The following is a 23,094-nucleotide window of genomic DNA, read 5'->3' as shown; positions in this document are numbered from 1 at the left end:
CTCTCAGTCTTCCCTGACACCCAGCTCAGGGCAGGTTCCCCACTCCCACCCATGCACTAATATTGACTTTCAGTCAACGTCAGGGAGAACCAATTTGGATTGACCAGTGAGGAAAATTTTGTTCAACTTGGTGAAAAATTGTGCTGAAGAAAATTTAAAATATTCAATGGGCTGAAAAGCATTGCATACTTCTAAAGGAAAATTTAGCAGGTGTTTTTTCATTTAACAAGAATAAAATATTTTCCCCTTCAAGACGAAAACAGTTACTGAAAACATCCAAGCCTGTTCTAGTTGAAATGAAAAATTAAAATAAATCAAATAAAATAGCCTCAGGTAGTTATTCAACATGTAAAATTTTAGCCCAAAGAACTTTCAAGTTCAGCAAATTTATAAACAATCTGAAACAGTTTAATTTAACAAGAAATGTCAAGCAACTTGGACAGTCAGCAGTATAGGCAGTAGCACCAGCACTGTCCTTCAGGTTTCCATTTTTGCATTGAACACGAATGTGCTTTGTGAGAACCATCATTTGAATTTCTTCATTTTTGTATATGGACCCTATTACAACCACATCTGGACTGAATTATTTTTATCGTGTTTACAGTTGTGCAAAGACAATGATCTCAAACCCATTTCACTACTGTCAATACTTTGTAAAATCAATAATTAAAGGGAAAAGGCATCATTACCTCACCTAGTGAAAAATTGTTTCTTAGTGAAAATTATTTTGACCTTTCTCCAGTATACTGCAGTATGTCATATTTACATCCAATAATGTTGAGATCAGGACAATAAGCCATCTGCAAGGAAAAGAGTAAAGATTACTGTATGCTGATGGAGTTTAAGAAGCCACACAATCCATTCTTCCAAATTTCTCTGAAAGTCTCCTTGACACGTGCTAGAGATAGTTGTTTATTACCTTCAAAGGGAAAAACAAAGGTGCTTAGTTTCTGTATTGACATCTATGTGCATTGTAACAGGCATACTTTCACTTAGCTCAGTGGATGCATGATTCAGAAAATTAATCTTAATAGGTTGAAGGCAGACTTTGTGGATGGTTTGGAGATCACACTTGAGCAGGTGCCTGACCTGGACACAGCCCCAGCATGAACCTATAGGCTGTGCAGCCAGGACTGTGTCACACTGCATGACCTCCCATCCTGCCCTAAAGCTGGTTACAGCACCAGCCCTCAGCCAGCTCTCTAACTGGTGATCCACGGTGCACCTTCTCTCCAAGTATGCTGGCACGTGGCTTGTACAATCAGGCCTGATATGTTATGCCCAGCAGTCAGGCTCCCATGGAAGCAAATAACCTTATGATAGAAATGAGGGATTTATTTATCTTTGTTGGCACTAAGGTGGGGAGCTATAATCCAGATAGTCTTACTCTTGCCTGGATTTGAAATTTTGTTTCTCTTTTTTTTCTTCAGATTTGCTGTTTTGTTCTAAATTGTTGGTCTCATGGTGCTCCGATTCTTACGTAGTTTCAGGACGACAGGTTTCAGGACCACAAGTTGCATTTTTGACACTTGAAGTGTCTAGAGTGAGCAGAAAGAACCTTATTCAAAAAAATAAAAAGACAGTTATACAGAAGGAGCAGAATCATAAATCCCTGTCTTCATGTCGGATCTTTAAAAAGCAGGTGCTTTTGGTTTTGAATACCACTGGAATCTGACGGCTGAATGCCTTGGAAAGGGAGACTGAGACTTTGAGCTTTGGTCACCACGACCGTATGTGAAGCCAGAGTAGAGAACAAAGAAGAGGTATGCGAGCCTATGGACTGTGAGTAACCTATGCTGATGGGCTACACGTCTCTGTATTAGTCAGTTTATTGACTCATGTTAAGGATGCCACATCCAGAGAAATCTCATTGTTATATTCTGCTTAAATGGTAACGCATACACATAAAGTTAATTCTAGGCAAAGCCCAGCTACAGTGGGGTGCAATATTCAAAGCAGCTGGAGGGATTAGAAACTGTTTGTCATGGTGTCATGGTTTAACCCCAGCCGGCAACTAAGCACCACACAGCCACTCACTCACTTCCCCATAGTGGGATGGGGGAGACAATTGGAATGGTAAATGTGAGAAAACTCGTGGGTTGAGATAAACACAGTTTAATAGGTAGAGCAAAAGCCAACACATGAGCAAAGAAAAACAAGGAATTCATTCACTCCTTCCCATGGGCAGGCAGGTGTTCAGCCATCTCCAGGAGAGCAGGGTCATCATGTGTTAATGGCTACTTGGGAAGACCAACACCATCATTCCAAACATCCTCCCCTTCCTCTTTCTTTCCCCAGCTTTATATGCTGAGCATGACGTCATATGGTGTGGGATATCCCTTTGGTGAGTTAGGGTCAGCTGTCCCAGCTCTGTCCCCCTTGCAACTCCTTGTGCACCCCCAGCCTACTTGTTGGTGGGGTGGTGTGAGAGGCAGAAGCATCCCTGTGTTATCAACACTGTTTCCAGCACAAACCCAAAACACAGCCCCATACTAGCTACTATGAAGAAAATCAACTCTATCCTAGCCAAAACCAGCACATTCTCCATCCCTTATTCCATACCATTTACATCATGCTCAAGTCCAACACTATCCAATACATCCTCATTAATCATCACCCCCCTTCCCATCCTTTGAATATAATACACAGATATCATTCCCCTAGCCTATGGACCACCCCTTTAAAAGGTCTGTAAAATGTCCACAAATGTCCACAAAATGTCCATTGGTTTCATTTAGTCCATGACTTTGGTCCATGAACATCTGTTCTGGTGGTCACTCAGGGCAGGAGAGGTGGTGTGTTGCATGGAGTTACTGGGCACCAAAGCCAGTGCAGGACATGTCACTGCTGCTCTTGCACTGCTTCTTGCAAGGCTTGTCCTCCATCGGTTCAGGTGGTTCCTGCTGTAGTAATTTCTGTAACATGCAACTCAAATAATGGGTTACAACAATTTAAAGATCTATCCATTACAATCTCCACCTCCGGTCCCTTTGAGCCAGTTTATAGGGTTTAACGTTGCAATGAACTCCTCCTCTTGGCCCTGCTCCAGCTTGGACTTATCCATAGGCTGCAGTCCCTTGAGGTTGTACCTGCTCCAAGTGGAGCCTTATCTATGTGCCACAGTCTCTCCAAGGGTATACCTACTCTGACATAGACTTATCCTCAGCCACAGTCATTTTGAGGAGCACCTTTTCCAGCATGGACTTATCCATGGGCCACGATGCCTTCAGAAGTAAACCTGCTCCAACATGGCCTTACCCATGGCTGCAGTCCCTCCAGGAGCGTACCTGCTCTGTCATGGTCTTATCCACGGCCACACACTTTATGGTGCTCCAGCACGGCTTCAGGCACAGCCACAGATGCTTCGAGGTGCACCTTCTCCAGCATGAACTTGTCTTTGGTCCACAATCCCTTCAGTGGTATACCTGCTACAGAACAGACATAACCAGGGCCACAGATGCTTGGAGGTGCACCTGCTCTGGTGTGGACTTCTTCACTTCAGATGCTTTGGGGTTTCCCTCCCACGTGGACTCACCCACATGTGACAGTCCCTTCTACTTAAGTACACACTGGAGTTCCAGCCTGTCCATACTGCTCTGTGAGAGGTCAAACTAAGGTCTTTATCAATCTCAATCTACTACATTCTGTATAAACCAGCTACAAGAGAAAGACAATGCTAAGTGAAAAAGACATGGAGAGGAACTTTAGTCCAGGAAGAAGCCAGTGACGAATTTTAGAGTGAAAGTAAACTCTCCTTTCTCCCACCTTTAAGCCTTATTCACTGGACCACCCTGGTGGTGAACACAGCTGCTGTCAATGCATTTAGGACATAAACAGCACTTAGGGAAAAATGTCATGCCATGGAGTATATCTAACCTCTTCGTAAGGATAATAGCCACTCTGCATGTGCAGCCCAGTAGCCTTTTTGCTAGGGACACAGAAACTTTGTGGAGGCAAAAGGCATTAATTAACACAGATTAACATAATCTGTTCACCTTTTCCAGTACATTGTCAAATGCATCTAATGATTTCCAAATGGAAAAACACATCTACTCAGCAGGTGAAGAAGAGATGCTTTGAGGTCTAGCTTTTTCAGCATATTTTATAAACAGCTTTACAGTCTTTGGATTAAAAAAAAAACAACAACAAAAACAAACCCACAACCTTTGTAAATGTCAAGTATTTTGTTTATCTTTGCATTTCTTCACTGCATCTTTTGTATCTTTTTCAGCAAACTTTGTTAGGTTACAGGTAACAGACATTTGTAGAATTAGGTAGATGTCTTGCTTGTTTGCATGAACAACATATTGTAGGCTTTTATTCATCCAGGCAATAAGGAAACATTTAATTATCATAGATACATGTAGAGCTGAGGAATGAATATTGCTGTTTAGTGTGATGAGCCTCAGAGGAAAACATTCACAGGAGAAACAGAAAATGGTACAGATCTTCCTCTTTTTTTTTTTTTTTCTTTTTTTTTCTTTCTTTCTTTTTCTTTCCTCTTTTTTTTAAAATAACTTATTTTGTGACACACTATTATAAAATATGATATGGTCCTTATCTAGGACTATTAACTACTTGTCTCCCTCTTTTTTCTCCTGTGTTGCAAATCTAATGATCATGTTACGTTTAAGTCCAGAAATATATTTTATCCTCCGTATTCCTTTAATCTCTGAGAATGCATAAAGCATATCAGGAATAATCTGTTTATCTGAGCTTGAGCTTCTGTTTGGCATCATACCATTTTGTAGCAACTTGCTCCCTAAGAATATTCAGAATCTGATTTTCAATTAATTTAATGCTCAGCTGTTTGCAGATCCTTTATGCCTTTTTTTCAAAAACAGAAGCAACAAACCTCATTCATATGCCTGCTGGTACATATTGCCATAATGTGCTATCAAAAATGGTAGATTTAGTACATGGTATACAAACACAGGATTAGTCATGGAAAAAAGAGGCAAGTAACTCAAGCAGTAATAAACTTCAGTGCTCGTGAAAATAAAACAGATTTTACATTTTCTCACCAAGAATAATAGATAGTTTCTACAAAAACAAAACCCCTTCCAACCGCAAGAATCTCTCATCCTCTTCTCCTCTAACTGTAAATGGAAGAGCAAAAGGGAGAAGGCGTTTTGTTTAATCCATGGATACATTTGTCACATAACCAAATAGGTGACCAGTTGTCTTTCAGGAACAGTATTTTAAGAACTTGAAGGATGACAGCAACAACTTAGCTGTTGAAAATGCAACAAAGATGTGCCCTTCAGACACATTGCAGGTGTCCTTTTGAGCAGCAGCAGAAAGAGAAAAAGGCATTAACCCTTCTTCTGACTAAAGTTGTGTCATAACAGTATGCATACACCTATCTGTCTGCTCCTGGATTCTTCAATAATACCACCTTTGGCATTTGACTTCACAACAACATATACTACCATTTCACTGAATAAAGTGTTTCTTTGGTAGTTGCATGAAGACATTTTTTTGTTTGTTAAGACCCTTACCTTTTAATCCAATGCAGTCTATACAAAAAATTTGGCCTCTACATTTGCTCTTTTCATATACCCTATTAGTCAGTGACATTTTCCATAACTTTGCTTACTTAAGCAAATGTGAGTTGGGTATCAGTATGTGCAGGTCAGCAGAAGTACCAGCATCTTTTCTTCTGGAAGGTGAATTTCTAAAATGCAGAGTTTAGAATCACAGAATCATAGGTTGGAAGGGACTTTAGAGATATCTAGTCCAACCTTTCTGGGAAGAGCACAGTCTAGACAAGATGGCCCAGCACCCTGTCCAGACGACTCTTGAAGGTGTCCAACGTGGCCAAGTCAACCACTTCCCTGGGGAGATTATTCCAATGGGTGACTGTCCTCACCGTGAAAAATTTTCCTCTCGTGTCCAGTCAGAATCTCCCCAGAGCAACTTGTATCTGTTCCCCCTTGCTCCCTCCACATGACTCCAAGTAAAAAGGGAGCCTCCATCTTCTGTGTAGCTACCCCTTAAGTACTGGTACGTGGTGATGAGATCCCCTCTAAGCCTCCTTTTCTCAAGGCTGAACAAACCCAGCTCTCCCAGCCAATCCTCATATGGCAGCTTCCCAGTCCTTTGATCATCTTGGTGGCTCTTCTCTGGGCCCCTTCCAGCCTGTCCACATCTTTTTTGTATAGCGGGGACCAGAACTGTACACAGGACTCCAGGTGTGGCCTGACAAGCGCTGAGTAGAGCGGGATAATGAATTCTTTATCTCTGCTAGTGATGCCCTTTTTGATGCAACCCAGCATCCTGTTGGCCTTCTTGGCCGCAGCAGCACACTGTTCCCTCATGTTGAGCTTCCTGTCCACCAGGACCCCCAGGTCCCTTTCCACAGAGCTGCTCTCCAGCCAGGTGGATCCCAGTCTGTGCTGCACTCCTGGGTTATGTTTTCCAGGTGCAAGACCTTACACTTCTCCTTGCTGAACTTCATAAGGTTCTTGCTGGCCCACTCTTCCAGCCTATCCAGATTTTCCTGCAGAGCAGCCCACCCTTCCCAAGTGTCTACTTCCCACCCAACTTGGTGTCATCAGCAAACTTCATCAGGCTACACTTGATGCCGCTATCCAGATCACTTATGAAGATGTTGAATAACATTGGGCCCAATATCGATCCCTGGGGGCCTCCACTTGTGATAGGTTGCCACTTGGAAAAGGAGCTATTTACCACCACCCTTTGGGTGCAGCCTGTCAGCCAGTTCCCCACCCACTGCACAGACCACTTGTCTAGGCCATAACACATTAATTTCTCCAGGAGGAGACTGTGGGGAACCATATCAAAGGCCTCGGAGAAGTCCAGGTAGACAGTGTCCACTGCCTGCCCCATGTCAACCAGGCAAGTCACCTTGTCATAGAAGGCCACCAGGTTAGTCAAGCACGATCTGCCCTTAGTGAAGCCATGTTGACTTTTCACAATCACGTGCTTCATTTGACTTGTGATGGCCCCCAGAAGGATTTGTTCCATAACTTTCCCAGGGATTGAAGTAAGGCTGATGGGCCTATAGTTACCCGGATTCTCCCTCGAGCCCTTCTTGTAGATAGGGGTAACATTTGCCTTCCTCCAGTCCTCTGGGATATTCCCCATTCTTCACGACTTATTGAAGATTATGTAAAGTGGCCTCGCAATGACATCAGCCAGCTCTCTCAACACCCTCGGGTGGATGGCATCAGGGCCCATCAATTTGTAGAATCTCGATAATGTTTTTGCAAGAAACAAAAAATTAGCCAAATTTTGGAATTATAGAGAAGTTTTTGAAAAGTTATTTGAAATGTGGAAGGATGGTTAACAAAAAAAGCAAGTGTCAGGTGGGTCAGAACTAATCAAGGTTTAAGCACAGGGAATTTCCTGTGCACCTGCATCATACCATTTGATATGTGAAAAGCTTTGCCAGCACTAAATTATGTCACAGGTAGAGCTGTGTGACTAACTGATGAGGGAGTTATGTATTGAGTTACACTGTCTTTTCAGCTCAAAGAATATCTACAAACAGAGTGTGATCTCTTACCATGTCCCTGTTCAGATTAATTTTTCCTTTGAGTCAGTTAAAAATTTTATTATTTCAAAATTAATCTAAATGAAATGAACTGCATGCTGATGTTCAACTTCTTTATTTGTCCCTGGCTGGATAAGCACGCAAGAACAGTTTTGATAAACATGCTGCACATTAAATTTACACTAATGTATTTATTAAGATGCTAAACTATTCCCAGCCTTACACAAAGTCTATGTCTAATCAGAATCTGACCTGGATGTCACCTAGGTAGGGCCCATACATGCCACAACAGTAAAGATTTTAAAGCCAAGTCAATATTTCCAGGGAATTACCTACTGCAAAAACTCAGGTATCTACTCTTTAAGTAACCTCAGAAAGGTGATGGAGAGGAAACTGACAGGAAAAAAAGGACACACCCTGCTAATATAACTAGACTTGCAGAGGGAAAACCATGACTGAACTAGAAATTTAAGCCAGATCTTCGTTCCAAGCAGCTATATTGGGGAAGGAAATAGTCACAAAACTAGAACTACATAGGAGCAATGTTCCAGATGATATAACTATACACTGGAAGACAAAACCTAGTATTGTTAAAGGATATTGCTTACAGCATCAAACAAGAATGTCATCAGTACAGAAAGGGAGACATTTCATCCCTGCTGGAGAATACTGCATGCTGTAGCTTTCTAGCTTGACCTGCCGTGACAGCACACACCAAACAGTATCTTTTGAGAGATAATGTATTTCTCATGAGTCAAGTGATTTAGGAGCTGAAGTCCCCATAGGAAGTCCTAATCACCTTAACACTTCACAAATACTATGAAACAGGAAAAAAATATATCAATGTCAATAATGCCTTGGCTCTCCAGTCATGTTAGTCTCCTGTGTTTAGCAAACTATGATAAACATGTTCTTCATTTCCTGTTGGTCAAGAGGAGAAGTATAGTGAAAATGCAAAAATATTTTAAAACTTAAGACTTACATGATGGATCACATAGCTCAAGGATGTCATGCTAAATATTGAATGTGGGAAGTAGAGTAAGAATAGGCTATTCATGCATGATCCATATGCTGAAATCTAGTCTCATAAATATTTGTCCAAAAATTTTGAATAATGAACACATTTGAAAAAGTAATTATTCACTTCAAGACTGTTTCCATCTAGAAAAACACAGCTAAATGCAAGAAAATATTCACTGCAATTAATGTGACTAATTCTAGTAAAGAGTAGAGTCATAAAGGTTGGAAAAGACCTCTAGATCCAACTGTCACCCCAACACCACCACGCCTCCTAAACCATGTCCCAAAGTGCCATGTCTACATGGTTTTTTAATACCTCCAGTCTGGGAAGCCTGGTCCAATGCCTGACCACTCTTTTGGTAAAGAAATTTTTCCTAACATCCAATCTAAACCTCCCTGGTGCAGCTTAAGGCCATTTCCTCTCATTCTATCGCTAGTGACCTGGCAGAAGAGACCAACACCCACCTCACTACAACCTCCTTTCTGGTAGTTGTAGAGAGTGATAAGGTCTCCCCTCAGCCTCCTCTCCTCCAGGCTAAACAACCCCAGTTCCCTCAGCTGCTCCTCATAAGACCCTTCACCAGCTTCGCTCCTCTTCTCTGGATACACTCCATCACCTCAGTGTCCTTCTTGTACTGAGGAGCCCAAAACCGAACTCAGTATTCGAGGTGCAGCCTCACCAGGGCCAAGTACAGGGGCACAATCACTGCCCTGCTCCTGCTGGTCTCACTATTCCTGATACAAACCAGGATGGTGTTGACCTTCTTGACCACCTGGGCACACTGCTGGCTCATGTTCAAGCCGGCTGTCAATCAGCACCCCCAGCTGTCAACCAGCACCCAAAATATTGAAGTAATGTCTATTTCTTCTCCATCTTGTATAGGTCAGAATGTGCTGAAAAAATTTACATTTCATTCAGAGCCTTTAATTCCTACAGAAAATTATATTTTATACTATGTTTCTCTCTTCCAGACAAAACAGGTCTGCTTGTCACTGAAACCTCCCAACATGTGAATGTGCATCAAATTCACAGTTACTACACATGGGTTTCTGTACTGCTGAGTTCAAAAACTCATCCAGCTCTCAACTGTGCCATTTATGATTTTTTAGCAATATTTTGCTAATTACTTTTAGGCTAATTAATGCTGTGTATTGGCCTCTCTCTGTGTGCCCTGGAGCCATTTGTTATGCTGCTTTAGTACAGAGAGTGTTTTGCTGCTCATTTGGTTCCCTGTCTGGCACTATGATGGATGCTGGGAGAAAGGCTTGAGCCTCTGGTGTTTCCCTGCAGAGTTTGAATCTCTACTGCAAACTTTAGGCTGCAGCCCGGTTTGAATTTAGAAAAACATGCTGAATCATTGGCAGGTCTGGTGCAGCTTGTTTCTGTCACACAGTAAGGGACTGTTTTTGTTGAATCTTGAAAGAAAAACTTTCGTGTTCCCAGTGGCTTGCTACAGAATACTGAGCGCTCATGTCAGGACACTCATTCTTCAACACTTTAAAACTGTAAATTATATCTGAAAATATAGAATGCAATTAAAGTGAATATTGTAGAGTCTCTTGCTGCTGCTAGTCACTGTTTCTGGCAATTGTCATCATTTGTGACATAAGAAACAGCATGGGAGCCCCATGTCAGAGGTTGTATATCAGCTTCCATCCTGTCAGAAGAAATTTAATATTTAAAGATGCAGTCAGAATACTGATCCTGGAATAACACCAGTGCAATGCAATGAAGAATCAGGCCCTTAATATTTAATCTAACATTCAACATTTAAATACAAAGTCTCCTCACATGATCAGAACAGATAGTCTCTAACTCTGGAATCTTATATAGTTGGAATTTCAGATGTCGCTCAGATACCACTTTCCTGGTTGTTGCTAATCTGAATATCAGACTCAGCAGACATCAGTAATCACCTCAAACTAGGTTCCTGGGCTAGGCACCATAGATGACAGAATAAGTAACGCAATCCTCCTATCACCCTCATAAAAGCAGGGGCACAGCATAGTGCACCACACTTACCAGATGGTCTTAGCTAAGGAAGGAACAAGACCAGCAGGAGATAGACAACAATTAATGGATACACCAAGAGTCACTCACGGGCTGCCTATATGTGATTGTTTGGGTCAGCCTGGCACTGACAGCACTGTCTTTCCCAAGTCTTATGCTCACTTCTGCACATGCTCACTTATACCGTTCCTCCACACATCAATTGCACTTAGAAAGGCCTTTTATTTTGAAATACAATTGATAAGTTGTGAGAATGACTCTCAGTGTCCACTACTGTCAAGAATGGTCATGTGAACCCACAGACACAACCTCAGGTCCTAGGCATAGGCTTCCATTTAACAGCTCCAGGAGTGAACATCAAAAGGACACTGTACATGCTCCCTGTCTCCTTTATTGTAGTAACTTTCTAAGCACCATGGAGAAGCTATCTCCAAGTATAGCCTCACCTCTGGAACACATTGCTTTCATCAGTCTGTAAGAACTTGGGTTTGGCAGCCAACAGAGCAAAGGCCATGCCTCTGATTTCACTCTAAGCTAATATTTTGTGTGCTGTTGGCTGCTATATATCTGGGCACAGTAATGCAACCCTGCTCCCACTTATTGATAACAGCTTCTGTAACTCCCAGTTTCTGCACATTTAACCTTAGTCATACTTAGAGACAAAACCAAGACCCTAGAATAGTAAGTAATACACTAAATGTTTGTTCCTGCATATCTCCTCTGAATTTCAGCAAACTTTATTCTGTAATGTGAGAAACATACAGTAAAAAACACAACACAAAAACTTTAAATTGCCATCTACATAAATCTGAAATGATGACATGCCACAGCACTACATTCTGCAGAGTCTGATACTGGTTTGAATAGTACACATTAATGGATGTGTACTCTCACTGCCAGTGGACATTTAAATCCAACACATAGCATTAATTTTACTGGAACAGTGATAATGTGACTCTCTGTTATCTTCCATAATTAAAAAAAAAATCTTATGTGATTAGGAATAGGGAAATTGTAAGTGACCAAATTAACTTTTAAAGCACTGTTACTTCTGACATTCAGGGATCCATCTTTGAATACTATTTTCCATCCTATAATCTGAGGCTAGCAGAATAATAGCAAGCACGCTGTGCTTCCGTGCAAGGCACTGCAGCTATAAATTACACTAAAATAGTGCCCCACAACCAACCTTAATCCTGTGGAAAGCAGCATGGTCTGAACAGGGAGAAAAAAAAAGAAAATATACTGTGGCACTGAAGAAGGGATGTCTCAATGAATGGATATGTAGAAATTGATGAGTGATTTAAGATTTGTACTTGATGACAGGAAGTTTAAGTTCCATGTTTTAGACATGGGATCTCTCCTGTAGCGGAAATAAGACAATGAAGAGAATACTAGCAACCATTTCACATGGACTTAAAGCATTAGAAATATGTTGTAAGAAGGAAAACAAGAGGAGAAATTACATTATAAAAGTAATTATAAAAGTAAAGAGGAGAGAGCAGATGAGACATAGCGAAAGACAGAAGGCTATGCAAATCACCCTGACCTTGGGGTTTGGCCCAGAAGCACAAATGAATAACTCTCAAACTGAAGATGTTCTTCAAGCATGGGAAAGCAGAAATCTCTCTGGCAATCTTCTGTAGGCAAGAGCATTACTGTAACAGTGAAGTGACTGACCTACTGTCAAGGCTGTTAGGAGTTTTCTATATGGGAAATCAAATCTTTTTTTTTTCTGAATTTTCTCAGGGTAAGCATTTAGAATCATAGAAATTGTCTTTTATGGGAGACCCTCACCTTTTGCAAGACTTGCTGCATTATTTCTTTATGCATTTCTAGCTTGTTTTTGAATAATTGTAGATTTCAAGCCTCATTTCTTGCACTTGGCACTTTCCTGCTCAGCCCATAGTTCATAATACTAATGAGATTTTTCCCCCATTTTATTGCCTAAAGTTTTCTTTTCCTTTAGGTCATATATTTATTGTTTCTTCCTGTTCAAAATGAATTATAATTCATCACAGCTACTGGCATTTTTGTTCAGCAGTTGGCTTGGGCTTTTTTTTTTTTCTGTTGGACAAGCTGCAGGAACAGTTGTCTTTGAATCATATTTATTAAAATTGTATAATGGAAGTAATTTGCATTCCTGTTATGTCTACCATTGGCGTGATACAGCAATGGACCCACTAGGAACCGGTGAATCCTTTAAACTCTCCCTGAGGTAGTGTGGCTTTGCAGAGACCCTGTGCCTCACACAAAAGAAGTAAAGGATCTGGCAAAGCCAATAATTTTCTCTCAATCAAAAAAAAAAATTAGAAAATGTAGATAGAACTATGGAAAACCTGCTTAATTCATTCAAACTAATGCAAAGGGGAATGCTGTGGGCTGTCATTTATAATACGGTTTCTTTTCCAGAATCTGTAAAAATGTCAATCGAACAGAAGTAGATGTGCCATAGAGATGCTGACAGCATTTGCTGTTTATCACGGTATAGGTTAACAGAGCTAAAATTCCTAACAATAAAAAAAATCTCCAACGCCACATTTCTAGCACAATAATCCAATTAGATTGCTTAGACCTAATCAGGATAGGCTCCAAACATTGCAAATGGAGGACAAGGTTCAGAATATACTTGCACTCAGTTTAGGACAATGTACCCTGTTGGAGACATAATATACTTTCATTGCTCCCTTACCACGTATACTGGCAAATTTCTTGCAGTACCTGAAGCACAGTCTTGGCCCAAAGCAGTTTCTCTCCTCACAGCTTTATTATATTTAGAAAAGAGGGTGCTAGTTTAAATTTAAATACTTGGTCAAATGTTGATGTTAGTTGAATTTTAAATTGCCATAACAGGTGTGCTAGAGATGTTTGAGAGTTTTCAGAGGTGCTGTACCTTCCACCTGAGCCATTCCACAGCACAGGTGCTTTGCATAAGCCCATGTGAGAAGGGAATCTGGCCATCACTCTCACATTGAAGAGCTGGGCGTCAGCAGCACCTTGTCCAAAATGTATGCTACAAAATGTACACTACTGGTGCCCCATTCCTACCCAATAGTCTTTGTTTGACTGCAGTCACAGTGCTTTTCTTAAAAAAAAAAAAAAAGGAAAAAAGAAAAGAAAAGCCATGTGCTAAATCTGTTACTTTCTCTTTCTTTCTTGTTTATATAATCTGCTTATTTCTTTCCTTTCTAAATCCATTGGTTTTTCCTCTGTTCTTCAAACGCTATGCATTCAAATGTGTTCTAGCCATTTAGTGGCTACTCTGGACAACAAGGAAAAAATGAATGAAAGCTTAACAACTGGAATCTACTGACCTGGCCAAGGTGCAAGAGAATTAAAGACCTAGAAAACAGACAATACAATCAATCCTTCTGTCCTTCGTTGAAACCTTAAAATGGAATTTGGTCATCCATAACAAACCCAGAAAGGTCACGTTTTCCATAAAGATGTTTTTGTGAAGGGAATTTAATTAGATCTATTTGAATCTTCTTTCAATGATCTGCCTTTGGAATCATATATCTAAAATGAACCCTGCTCCTTAATAAAACTGGAAAAGCAAAAGGTTTAAGAGATACGTATACAAACAAATTTTTCATTTCTTAATGTCCTTTCCCAAGACATACTTATTCTGGGCAAGCTGTTACAGGAGCAAAACTTTCGTACAATTATTCATTGGAACATCACTTGGGTTTCAGAGGAAAGGTAATGTGGCAGCATTTATGGTATCAAGAGCTAAAGCGTTGAAACTGTAGTAGAGAAAAAGTTTAAGATTTGTACAGTAGGAAAACTTTGTTATGAATAAACAATAAAAATCCCTGAGTAGGATAAAATAGCATTATTGAAGGAAACTAATACTAATACTTAGAAAGTACAGTGTACTGAAAACGCACAGCTGTTGTTGGAAATTCATGGTATGTTGAAAGTTAATGATCAAAAGCTGAATAATTTATATATTAATAAGGAATAATTAATATTAATTGACAATTAGTTGAAATATATGAAGTAAATTATAAATACATTATAAATTTATTAAATCAAATAATTACATAATTAAATAATTGATTGGAAATTAAATAATTATAGATTAATCAATTAATTAATAAGTGGTTTAAAACAACAAGGACCGAAGTAACAAAATTCAGTAAGTTTTGACTTTAACAAGTATTAAAAACTGCATTTGACTTTCATTCTCATTTCTTTAGAGATACAGTGAAATTCTAGGTGCAACTAATGGATTCTTTAAACTTCTTTATGTTAGGAGGGGCCTCTAAAGTAAGTTGCAGTGTGGTGCCAAGATTAATTTTGTGGGCAGACACATGACACTATGGCTTTTTGTGGTTTACAGTAAGCCAACAGTACCAGAGTTATCAAGATTAATGCAGGGACCTAACAGCTATTTGTCCAAGCCCTTTTGTGACATCTAAAACAGCTTAATAAGCTGTATTTTTAGAAAGGAAATGAGAGTTGTTGCAAGAGAGAAATAAAAATCCATTAGCATCTTGGTTCAATTTTTGCCTCAAATTTGACATTTAATTGCCTGCTAACTCCAAAGGGGAAAATTAATTCTAAAGAATAATGTGCATTACATCATTCATATTTACACATGTGTTTATTCTAAGAATACTCATTCAAGATGAGCTCTTTCTTTCTTCCTTCTGTTCTTCAGGGACATGCATTCCCCAAATAATACTGAATTTACCTATTGATGGAAAACTGGCAGAAGCCTCTTATGTTGCTGCTATGAATGCCATTTTATCCCCAGAGTGAAGACAAAAAGGGAGACTAGTTGCATCTCATTTGCCACAGAGTGAGAACAGGGCAGAAGATTTGATAAGCTACCTCAGTTTGGCAGCTCTGTGATAACTACCTATATATGTGCTTTCCCTGTTGCAAATCTGAGGTGATGTGAGCTTACTTACCTGGAACTGACTAAATATCTTATTACTATTTTAAATAATCTTTCACCCTTCACACTAATGCTTTTGCTCCTCTCAAAAAAGAATAACATGTCATTAAAATAAGTCATGCTGTGGTTATAATACAGTGCATAGAAGGAACTGTTTTGATTTATTTAGTGAGGTGGTTGGGGACACAACTTTTTGGCAATTTTAAAAAGTAAAACAGAAAATGTTTGTGTTATTTAACGACCAAAATGTTGAAGTACTAGTCTCAGATAAGATCAGTATGTCATAATGTTCCATCCTGTCATTTGTCTGGTTGGTGTTTTAAAATATGCACTTTTAGTTCAGAGAGGCCATCTGAAGAACTAAAGGGTATACTGTCATTGCATCAGACTAAAAGGACTTAAAAAAAAGCCCACCTAAACATTCCTGCACTCTAAACCCCAATCTAATACAACAAAGCACTGTATTAGATCCAGAATCCTCTTTGTCTGAGCTAAATACCGTACATGTGCATTCATATTATTAAATCAATTAGGTCCTTCAGAACCAAAAGTTACTTGCTATATCGCGCAGTTGGTTTTATTTTCTATTGCTGCTACAGTGTTCAGTTACTTCACTAAGATAAATCAGCAAGTTTTAACACTGAAATGATGACTGAACAAATGAATGGTCTCCAATAAGCAGCTTTAGCTAGAAAAAAAAAAACACAAACACAAACAAAAACACAAACAAAAACCAACAAGAAACCAAACCAAAACCCAAACCAACTTTCATGTTTAGACTGCTAACTGCTGAAAAGAAACCTGCCCACTTCAGCAAGTGTAGTGACTCAGAACAATAGTGACACTGAACTGGAATGGAGTACAATGATACTACAGCAATTTTCTCAAATCCTAGTGGCAAAGATTAAAAAAACCTATCCTATGAGAAACACCAAGAACTAGAATAAAGTAGTCTTGGGCCACAAGATACCAGAAGACACTTTCTCTACTACTTTGTGTACAAAAGTATTAGTTTGAGATTTAAGCCACAATTTAAGAGCTTTACTTTTCTCCCTTTCCAGCACAGAAAAGTTTGACCATCAGATAAGATATACCATATCCTGAAAATAACCATAAATATAAGGGGGTGTTTGGTGAAAACATAATTTTGCATAAATAATTAATTCTTACTTGCTAAAATAATAATTTTAAACTTCCATAAAATAAACCATAAGGTTTTGTTTTTTAGAAAAGGATCAAAAGAATACCATGAAAGGAGGTTCCTTAGTTTCAGTACTTATATTTTCAATTATTGCAAACAGTTTAGAAAAAATCCTTTGTAATTAAACTATAGCTATTAGAGAAACGGGATGCTTTCACAACAACAGAAACTCTTTTTGATTTACTTGGAACGTTCATAAACGGCTCCTTGATTTTTATTTTTTTTATGTCTGCTGTTCACCATTACTCAACTTCAGAAAGTAGTCACAGCCTGCTTAATTCACAGGATATTGACTAATCATGAATATCTCCACATTCTTTTCGCAGCTAATCACAACAAGATGTCAATATGACGTTTAAATCAAGGCAGCAAATAAGTCCGGTCAATACTAGCCAAGAGGAAAGTTATTTTAAAATATCTGTTGATCTGAAAAGCAAGCTTCATGTTTTTGCAATTTTTTTAGATGATTGAGGCAATTTGTTCTTCTTGAAGTTACCAGAAAAATATTTTCATGCTGATAACGAAAATTACCAACTAGTTTATAATGAACATACAGAAGACAGAGGGGTCTAACAGAGGTTGCAGACGTGCGCCTAATTCCAGTATTTCATAATTTCTGACTGGTTTGAAAGCAAGGAATTTAATATTTGCTTTTTACTGTAATGCTTGTATGTTTAAATTTGGTATGTATATATAAAGTTACTAAAGCTTCCTGCATCGCCAAAAGCTAGACTTCCCTTAGTAACGATGTCAATATAGTCTAAGCTTGTAAACACAGCAAATAAACTCTGAAGGGAATGCAGACAGATTTCCCATTACAGATCACAAGAGTCCCAATGTATTTCAAAAAGCCAAAGTAAACAAATGGACACAATGAAAAAAATAGAGTTATTCTAACCACTTATTTCCAGATCGTAGCTTCATAAGCATGTTTGATGAAGGATACAGAAAGGTAGCATTGCCATAATATCATACCAACAGAACAAAAAATAGTATTTGAGACAGTCCATATGTATTTCCCACCTCATAGTAATCTGGTTTTTGCATTGCTAAGTGCAGAATTCCATTTAGCAGTACAAGGAAAATACTCTCGTGTCCTACATTTCATCACAATCTCATTTTCTCCCCCTCCCACCCCCCTCCATTTCTATCTAGCCATCTCACTCCATGTGGCAACTGATTTCAAATTGTCTACAGAAGTAATCTGGTCCATACTAAATTACGGTGCTTACTGAGTTGTTTTCTCTCCGATCTAAATTAGGGAGCACATGTTATTAGTGCTCACAGAAGCCCTCTGTTATCCCCCCTTGGCCTCCTATTCTCTTACACTATATCCATGATTTTACTACTTTGTCCTCCTCCAGGGTAAATGGTACTATGATAAAACCAATCTCATCATCTTTCTCTGATGAAGAAAAATCATGACATATATCATTCATGGATGAGAACTTCTCTCAGTAGACTGACCTGCCTCCATCTGCTTGAAGTTGGAGAGCGGTCTATGTCATATCTTACGTGTTCAAAATGATCCCTCTTTCACCTCAGTGTCTGAGATGTCAAAATGAGTAGTCCAAATATTTAGCCTTCAGTTACCTTCAGAGACATTTCCCCCATTTGAGAGACAGGATATGTGCAAATGTGGGCTTGTGTACACATATATGCACACACACACAAGCGCAAGAACGAGCACTTGTGCACACACACCTAGTATAGGGCTGTGCTATTCCACAGCCAAACACTATCCTGTATTTTCTAGTCAATCGTTATTCCCAGGAATTCTCTAAAAAAAGCTGCCATACAGAGGTCCTATAAAAAATATATTTAGCCTCTGAATGGAGGTAGGGATTTCCAGTGAGTCCAGAAGATGGGAGAACTATTACATACAGGTGAAACTGCTCTACACAAAGAACCAGGTACATACAGGCTCATTGCTAAATATTCTCCTATAAACACTACTTTCTAAACAAAAATTTGCACAGTTTCAAACCATGTCATTGTAGACAAAAGTCATGTTGTCCTTAAAAAGAGCTAGTAAGTAATCTTTTTTCACAGCACTTTTTTCCCCAGCAGTTTGTGAAAATAAAATACGAGTGATTCAAGCCCTAACACTTAAAGGCACCGATGGCTTAATTATTTAACAGTTCCTGGACTGCTGATATTTCCAGCGTGTGGACTTAGTTACAAGCTCAGACCTAGGGAATTGTGTTACTGAAAACAGATTATTAAATAATGAAATACAGGCTTTGAAAAGCCTCTGAGATGTTTACCTTTAGGAATAAGACCAGCATTAAGAGATTTCTAATAAAATATTGAATGAATTAAGGGACTTCCTTTTTCTGTATGCAGAGGTTACATTTAAATCCCCTCACTGCATAGCAGCCTTAGGCAACACAACCTGACTTGACATTCTGTTGCCTTGAAAAGGATGAAGAAGTCAGGTTTTTGTACATGAAAGGCAGGCAGGACTCTTCCTTCTACTCTTTACTTGCTCTCTAGGCTCCCTAGTTGAGTAGGGCTGTAGTGATTGAACTAAAAACCCTAGAAAGACCTTGCCTGACTTTCATTGAATTTTAAGTGTATGTGTGTTTATTTTCTGGCATTGTATCTATAGCAAAGCTAACTTTTGTTTGTGAAGCTCATAACTGAAGCAGCCTTAAGCCATGTCAAGCCACAAAAGTCTTTGTAAGAGCAAGTGGTACTGGCCATCAATGAGCACAAAAAAGACACTAAAGGCCTGCAGTGTCATTTGCTAAGTCAGACAACATTGGTGAAAGTCAAGAAAAACAGGTTACTACTCTGTGTCTGTAAAAGCTCTCTTGAGAAATAAAAAAAAAATAATAATAACAGGAATTTTGCAAATATGTTCCTATAATTTTCTCCCTTCCAAATGCTAATTTTCAAAAATCTTTTCAATGGTAAGAAATACTACAACCTAGGCTTTGTAAAGCTTTGCCTGACACCTGACTCTGATATCCATTAGTAGCACTGCAAAGGTCACTGATTCTTTCATCAAAGCCACATCAAATATCAGTGTGGTAGGTATATATGTTTTAGCATCTTACCTTCAACTAACCATATGATTCTCCCCCTGAACCACCCTCTTGTCAAACACTGGCAGCCAGCTCCTGTCACTGCACCTTTTCCTGACACACAAAGAAAGTATTTGGTTGGTATAGCTGTGTGATAAGGTATAAAAGGGTGCGTGTACACTCCCAGGTGCAAGATGTCAAACACCAACTCTGCTTTCCCCGCCTCCCCCAAACTCCAGAAGAGTGAGCTAAGTTTGGCTGGGAAGCTGGGTAACTGTCTTCGTGATAATGACTGTGACAGCAATAGGTGACACTGCTGGAATCTTCTGTGTTACTGACACAAAATGTGACTTTGTCTGGTGATAATGCCGACAATTGTTGTATTTGCAAAAACAGTAAATGCAAAAAGATTTAGGTATCTGCAGATAGATATAGGGCTTTCCTTTCACTTCACTTTCTCTTTCACAAGTCTCCTGCTTGAGAGAATTTGATCTCACTGGAAAGGGCTGTGAAGGTGTGTGCGACCTCTCCAGAAGGACTTGACTGTGGAGGTTATGTGAAGTGTTGGGTCTCTGTGTACAGCCTTCCTGCTGCCTATTCTTCTCCCAGGCTGGTGTGAAAAGCCCTGCCCTGCTTCCAGGGCAGGATAAGAGAGACAGAGAAGCAGGAAACAGCAGAATGAAACTGGCCATCCCAGGGTGTGTCATTTAGACTGTGCCCAGGCTTGTAATTTGTGCTGGACATTCTGGTGCAGAAATGTTCCCAAGTTCTTTGTGCTCTTATTTGTTTGCCATATTAATTTTAAGCTGGTATTTAGAGATCCAACAAAGTGTTTATTGACCCCCCAAACTCACAAATTTTAGCAGAATAATTTTTTTCCTGAAAACTCCTGGTGGAGTGTATAAATTGCTCACAATAATTTACCCTTCTCTTAAGTCATCTCACAGACAGCATCATAGTAAAGGCACAACTGTCCAAAGCTGAAAAATGGATCCAAAAGGCTGCTTAACATAATTGCATTGACAGTCTCATGTCAGTTGGCTTGCAAAGAAATGAACGCCATGCTCTCAAGCCTGACAGTAACATACAACTCAAATGAAGAAAAGAAATGAAGAGGGAAAAGTAAACTTCTCTTTCACTAAAAATGAAATAATTACATTCTTTGAAACAGAGTATAAAGGACTCAAACTTAGAATGAAGTGACTTAAGTTGATCCTAAAAAGGGATCAACTCTGCCAACTTTAGTCAGACCTAGCAGCTCATCCCATCAACATGTCAAAAAATAAAGTATACTAGTTGAGAATAGCTAAGTTAAAAAACCTAAGCCATTACTGAATACCACTGAATACCACATAATTATATTAAGTTGTGAAAATACATTTTCCCAGAATTCTTTTATAGGTTATTTTCAATATCAAGTGTAATGACAAGTAGTTGCAAATTATTTTCTAAAAATAAAATAATTGCACAATATAATTCTACCATCTCTCCCTACTCTATGTGCAATTGCACTTAACTCCAAGCATTGGCTGAAGAAGAGAAGAGAAGAGAAGAGAAGAGAAGAGAAGAGAAGAGAAGAGAAGAGAAGAGAAGAGAAGAGAAGAGAAGAAAAGAAAAGAAAGAGAAGAAAAGAGAAGAAAAGAGAAGAAAAGAGAAGAAAAGAAAAGAAAAGAAAAGAAAAGAAAAGAAAAGAAAAGAAAAGAAAAGAAAAGAAAAGAAAAGAAAAGAAAAGAAAAGAAAAGAAAAGAAAAGAAAAGAAAAGAAAAGAAAAGAAAAGAAAAGAAAAGAAAAGAAAAGAAAAGAAAAGAAAAGAAAAGAAAAGAAAAACAAACGATAACTTTCTATTCCATTAAGCTGAAATGGCTGATTTACAGACAAAAGAAAGAAGAAAACACTCTCCTACAGACCAATGTATTACAGTGCTTAAACTGGAAGAGCCAACCCAAAAGATAAGAAAAAAATATTGAATTCTGCTGGAAAAAGAATTCACCTAAATCTTTAGCTTTTGGTTTCACCAGACACACCATATGTGACAGCCTTAAAAACTCAAAAACATAAGAAACATCTTACTGAGGTTCATCTAGCCAAGTATTCCGTCTCCTCTTCAAGAGCTGTACTGGGATTGTTGCAGAATCCTCCTGCTTAATCCCTTCAGTACCTATTTATGGACCCCTAGCCCATGGTTTTGTCTAATTTTTTGATCTGTTGACATTGTCTGCTTCCACAGTCTCCTGTTGCAGCACATACCTGAAGTTAACTATGCTGTGTGCAAAGTAATGAAACTAGTAGAGGATTGATTTAAAACCAAAGAAATTATGTAGCCTCCATTTCTATTAATACAGGGTTTGGTGAAATTATGGACTGCATTTGATCTATCTTCTTCATACCTTTGTAAAAGTCACTTCCATCTCTCTCAGCCTTCTCCTCCCCACACTTGAAAGTTCCAGTCATTTCAGTCTCTCCTTGTTATGCTGCAGCCCCATCCTTTTAAACATTTCAGTTTTCTTTCTCTGTACCTCCTTTAACTCCAGTCTGCCCTTTTAGAGATGGGGAGACAATTACTATATACAGTACCTACAATGCCGGCAAAGACAAATTTTTATATAGCAGCAAAGCAATGTCCTCTGTCTTTTTCTTAGTACTATTCGTGATGATGCACAGCATTTTGTTATTTGGAGAGGTTGCCTTATAACTATATAACTCACACCTTGTCTTTTATTTCCTAGATATTTTAAGTGCACTAGCAAAGACCCTATTATGCTGCAGCGCTGGTTGTTCTTATTCAAGGGCATAGACAGGCATGACCCATGCAGTTTTGATTTAAGGCCTGATGCAGAAGTTTCCATGGTAGGGATCCAGGCACAGGATTTTGACCTGGCCCAACTCTTCTGCACAGATTAAAATATGAGACTTTTGAATAATTTCTGGCACAGATCATGAAGAGTTTAAACAAAGCTTAAAACAGTTCTACACTCTAAATTAGGGCTTAATATTTCTCTCCATTGTGATGACTCCATCTGCCATGGCCCAGACGTTCCTTGAGTCTCTCTACAGGCTGCAACTCCCCTTGTCCCTAATGAGGCCAAACAGAATTTGACACTGACTGAATAGTAACTCAAAATGGCTTCCCCAGAAGACAGCATAATTTGTTCTTTCCTTCAAAGGTCTATAGCACAAAGAGAAAAACATGAAACAAAGAGCTCCATGCATTTGTTTTCCCTTAACTATACCTCAACCTTGCCTAGCATGCAGTGGGTAATTCCCCTCATCCTAGCTAATCTAAAGGCCTGAATTCTTCACTAAGATTACAAGACAGATAAGTAGGGAAAGCTCAAAGGAATTGTAGTATAAGAGGATACAGAATCACACAATCGCAGAATGGTAGAGGTTGGAAGGGACCTCTGGAGA

The sequence above is a fragment of the Phalacrocorax aristotelis genome, chromosome 4, assembly GCF_949628215.1.
Source record: "Phalacrocorax aristotelis chromosome 4, bGulAri2.1, whole genome shotgun sequence".
NCBI classification, from domain to species: Eukaryota; Metazoa; Chordata; class Aves; order Suliformes; family Phalacrocoracidae; genus Phalacrocorax; species Phalacrocorax aristotelis.
Note: the sequence above shows the minus strand (reverse complement) of the source record.